This window comes from Lupinus angustifolius, chromosome LG09 (genome assembly GCF_001865875.1).
Source record: "Lupinus angustifolius cultivar Tanjil chromosome LG09, LupAngTanjil_v1.0, whole genome shotgun sequence".
Lineage (NCBI taxonomy): Eukaryota > Viridiplantae > Streptophyta > Magnoliopsida > Fabales > Fabaceae > Lupinus > Lupinus angustifolius.
The window spans coordinates 6,325,864-6,331,386 of record NC_032017.1 but is presented as its reverse complement, the minus strand read 5'-3'; the positions used below and the strand labels follow the sequence as shown (position 1 = coordinate 6,331,386).

The following is a 5,523-nucleotide window of genomic DNA, read 5'->3' as shown; positions in this document are numbered from 1 at the left end:
AATTTTAATCATTCAAGTTGATGCTTTGGTTAATTTTATTTGTTTGAGAAGACTTAATGTTCTTTTTAGATTGATCACCTAAAAAATGATTTCAAGTCAATAAGATTACTTGTCTCAAACACTTCACAAATAAACTAAGAAGTAGTTGTACTACTTAGTTTATTTGCCAAGTTAAGCATACTTTTCTTAAGATCTTATATTCATTACTACATCAATATTAGAGTCGCGAATGACTAGGGTGTGACAACCTAGTCTCTTTATGGACGTAATATTGTTTAGTAATAAATATAAGTGATTATCATTCTACCATTTTAGGACATACACTAAAAGGAGGATTTTAGAACTTGGTGTTTGGAGTTAATCAAAGTAAAACATAAGCACTTGTCTAAGTAGTTCAAACTCATAAGAAGTTGAGAAGTATTTTCCTTATTCAAAATGATCTTGTCTCCTCAAGAATTTGTTAATATTTAGTTTATGTTTCTTTTTAATTTATTTATGTGCAAATCAAACAACAAAACCATCAAAATATGTTTAACTCATTATTTGTGCTTTGACATGTTTATAAGATTCATTTTATTAGGCAATTCCTTGTGGTTCGACATAACCCTATACTTAAGGAAGAAGTTTTGTTTAATACCAAACTTCCTTAAGGAAGAAGTTTTGTTTGTTAATAAAACGAACCCGAAAGGGCGTAAATAAATAAAGGTCACTAATTTATTATTCTTTTGTTCTTTATTTATTTATTTGTTTCTAACAACTAACTATTCATCACTTTTATATATTAGAATACCATTAAACCAGTGTTGGAACTTATTCCACAAAACCGAGATGGTATTCAAATGTACTTAATAATTATGTAATAGGTAATTACTTCGATATCATTGTACCAGCGTTAGAATTTATTCTAACAAAGTCGAGATGAGGCAAAGAAGGAATAACTTATTTACATGATTATTAAAGAAGTAAGTTGTAACTGTAATATTCTTGAAACCATTATACCGGCATTGGAATTTATTTCAACAAAGCCGAGATGGCGAACAAAGATTAAAACCGAGTTCACTTACTTAAAAAGAACACACCGAGAAAATGAGAGGGAATTTAACCTTTTAACAAATTCGATGTTGAAATTGATGCTTTTGTAGTTGCTATTGATGTTGTTCTTTCTCAAGATGGTCATTCATTATCCTTCTTCAGCAAAAAAAGTATCTTCTCGCATGCAGTATGCTTCCACCTATGTAGGCGAGATGTTTGTTGTTACAAAGGCAGTCAAAAATTGGCATCAATATTTAATTGGTAGATATTTCAGAATATTCACAGATCAACAAAGCTTAAAACATTTGATGGCTCAGGCATTACATACATTAGAACAACAAAAATGGGCCACTAAACTTATCAGTTTTCAATATGAGATTAAATATAGAACTAGTACCTCTAATCGGGTGGTCCACGCTCTGTCTTGATCCCTAGATGTTGACCCTTTTGTGTTCACTTCCATCTTTTCTCCCATTCCGACACTTATTAACAAACTCAAACAATATTATGCTACGATAGAAGGCCATAAGTTGATCATAAAGAGTGAAACAGATGTCCATATGAAAAACAAGTTTTATTTTTCAAAAGGGGTCCTATTTTATGAAAACAAATTGTTCATACCCGATCAGCAAGAACTTCGAGCATCACATCTCAGTGAGTTTCATTAAACTACAACTGTTGGACATTCTGGACTGAAACCCACAGTTGCTGGATTAGCTGCTTCATGTTACTTTTCAGGTCTTTATAAAGGTGGTAAGAGTTTTATTCGCCATTGTTTCATGTGCCAGTACAACAGGCATATCCCTGCAACACATAATGGGTTATTACAACCACTTCCAATACTAGATAAAATATGGGATGACATTTCAATGGGATTTATCACTCATTTACCTCTGTCTCATGGTCATACGATTATTTGGGTTATCGTTCATCGTCTTTCAAAGTATGCTCATTTTATCAAACTTCCTTCTCAATTTGGTGCTTAGACTTTGGCTCAACGTTTCCTGACCGAGTTTGTGTTAGGATAGTTGTTCTATATATTAAGTAGAATAGAAATCTATAAATTCATAATAGAAAAAAAAGATAATTCAAGATATTTCTTCATATCATTTCCAATTATTGTACAACATATATATAGGCCTAAAACATCACTAACAAGTAATGTAGACTATACACTTGATAAGATCTTACATCAATAGAAGTTAAGAAGAATTTGTTATATAAGAGAAGGTTATAAGCAGTTAAATAATAAGTCTAAAAAACCAGATTAACTTTGTGGTGGCATATTACCTTCTAGATTCATTGGGTTAATAGATTTTGGTTCTTCTTTGTTCTCAAAAATTGAGAAAGTGGAATAAACTGCTTTTCTGAGTTGCCATGCAACGAACGAAGGAGACACACATGAAATACTGGATAAATCTTTGTTGTTGGAGGCAATTAGAGTTCATAAGCGATGACTCTGATCCGATGGTTTACCTAGTATGGACCAAAATAATTTGGTGACAGTTTTTTAGAACGCCAACGAGCAAGTGGTATTTGTCGGGATGGTTGAAGCTTTAAAAGTACCCAATCTCCAATATCAAAAGTAGTATCTTTTCGCCCACTCTTTGTTTGAGAAAGCATTCGTTGTTGAGCCCGAAATAAATTTTGTTTAAGAATTGACAATATTTTTGTTCTTTGATGTGAGTTGTGTGTTACCTAGGACGCTAGCGATCCAAACAAATTTGTGATGGTGGAGGGCAGGCAACCATAGATATCCTCAAAGGGTGACATGCCAGTAGAAGAACGCTTGTTGGTGTTATACCAATATTCAGGAAGTGAAAGGTAATGATACCATTTGTTTGGTTGTGAGCTAGAGAAACGGTGGAGGTACATATGAAGACAGCGGTAGACCACTTCTGTTTGTCCATCAGATTGTGGATGATAAGCCAAACTAAAACAGAGTGTGGTGCATAAGAGACGAAAGAACTCTTTCCAAAAGGAAATGAGGAAAAGCCTATCACAGTCTGAGACAATAGATTGTGGAACACCATGGAGACGCACAAACTGATAGGGCCTCCAACAATATTTTAAGGCCCAAACGAAAATGTTTTAGACCATCTTGGCTCCATGTTTACTCATAAAGTTAATCTGGTTATTTAGACATTTTATTTAACTGCTTTTAACCTTCTATTATGTAATAAATTGTTCTTAACTTCTATTGATGTAAGATCTGACCAAGTGTATGGTCTACATTACTTGTTAGTTATGTTTTAGGCCTATATATGTTTTACAATAATTGTAAATGATATGAAGAAATTTCCTAAATTATCTTTTATTTCTATACTGGATTTAAAGATTTCCATTCTACATAATATATACAACAATTATCCTAACATTTTGGTGCTTTCATTGAGAGTTGTGTCACAGAAAGGGTTACCTATAGGCTGGATTAAGGTATATTACTGAATGTTGATATGTGAGTGAAGCTGCCAAAAGAGAAAGGGTTATCATTCAGTCAGTGTCGTTAGAGTGAAAGTTATTGTGGACGTTAACCCTTAAAGGGGATGGCAATGTTAGGAGTCTCATATTGAGTAGAATGACAAACTTAATATTGTACTTAAACTATGAGGCTCTCCCACCTAATAAAATACAAGCGTTTCTTGAAAAAATCAATTATTTATAATGTTATGAGTTATTTTTTAAGAAATACAAAGAAAATTCTTCTATTACCTATGTATGAAAATAATTACGGTTGACTTTTAATTACATCATTCCTTTTAATTTCCCATTAAAGTTTATTTATAATTTCCAGTTTTATGGTTACACGGTATACATTTTAAAAAACTTTAGCTTGTAATTTCTAATTAAAGCTTGACTCTCTAATAAGAGGAGGGATCCATGTACTTTAAGAGTAAGTTTTTTTAAATTAGTGGGTAGATCTAAACCATTAGATTTCCCTAGAATTGATGCTAGGATGAGGAATAAGTTTAAAAAACTTACTCTTGGAGTAAGTGGATCCTCACTCCTCTAATAATAACAAAATATGCATTTTCAAAAGGAATGTAATATCTATGCACTAACATTATAAAAGAATTATACACAGTTAGTGTACTATTCACCCCTTTTTTGGATTATTTTTTTAAAAAGCCATTGATGATTGAAAAGGAATGATGGATGATGAAGTGATAGTATAAAAAACTCTCACATTGTCAATTTATACATACTTTTCTCTTTCGGAAGTCGATTCTCTGATTATACATTATGTATTTTCCAAAACCTTATCTTTTAATTTCCATTAAATGTGGTCTTCAATTGCATGTTTTTTCTTGTAAAAGTCATTAGTTCATTCCCTTTTAATTTTTGTTTAATTTGATTTTCTGTTTCCTACTAAAGTTTCATTTTTTAATACATAGGTTTTTAAATATTTATACGGTTAACATGATTTACATTGCACCAAAACCAGAACAAATAACATTTTGCACTTTTACATAAGGTCATTGAATACTTATGGTTTATTTTATTAATATTGCAGAGATATCAATATTAATTGATACATTTTACTACTTTATAACAATAATAGAAACTCGTGATTTTTTTGACTAAATATTTATTTGTTGTATCATTTGGATTCATATTCCTATGATAATGAAAATTTATTTTTACTTATATATTACTCGTGCATTCGACATATAGTTGATGAAACAAAATTTGAATTTATTAATAAATAAAGTAAATATGCAATCACAAGTGAATAGGTGAATTGATAAAGTTTAAAGAAAAATGTTTTTCCTCCTTAAAATTTGTTCAACAATACAATACAAAAGTTGTGAAGACATTATGCTATAGAAAATATATCCAATAAAATTAATTCACATTGTTTTGTTTTTTTTATATATTTCATTTTATTTTATCAAATTATTACACAATATTACTAATATATATGTATATCATTAACAATATTGATACCTATGTGCTTCTAAACATGCGTCAAAATCAACCCGTTCCATACGAATGCACGGGTGACATGTATGTTTTTAACCATCTGGATGCATAGAGAACATGTGTGTTCTTAACCATATGAATGAACAGGTAACATATGTGTTTCTTAACCATGGGAATGTACGGGTAACATGTGTATTCTTAACTATGTGAATGCACAGGTAATATGTATGTTCTAAACCAAGCAAATACACGGGTAACATGTGTGTTTTAAATCAGGCAAATGTGCGAGTAACATTTGTGTTCTCAACTATGCGAATGCACGAGTAACATGTGTGTTCTTAACTATGTGAATGCACGAGTAAGATGTGTATTCTTTACCAAGCAAATATATGGGTAACATGTATATTTTTAACCTTTTGAATGCACAAATAATATATATTTTTAATCATACGAATGTACGAGCAATATGTGTGTTCTTAACCATTCACCCCGTGTGAATGCACGAACAATATGTATTTTCTTAACCATTCACCCCATGTGAATGCACAGATAACTTACTAATTAATA

General features: G+C 31.1%; 1 long non-coding RNA gene across 1 annotated transcript in view; it reads right to left on the bottom strand.

Moving 5' to 3' along the window:
* Positions 1–3,628, bottom strand: part of LOC109356471 — a 14,853-nt gene extending 11,225 nt beyond the window's left edge. Inside the window, exon 1 of the long non-coding RNA XR_002108732.1 lies at positions 3,409–3,628. This is a non-coding gene — a long non-coding RNA (uncharacterized LOC109356471). The remainder of the gene's footprint in view (positions 1–3,408) is intronic.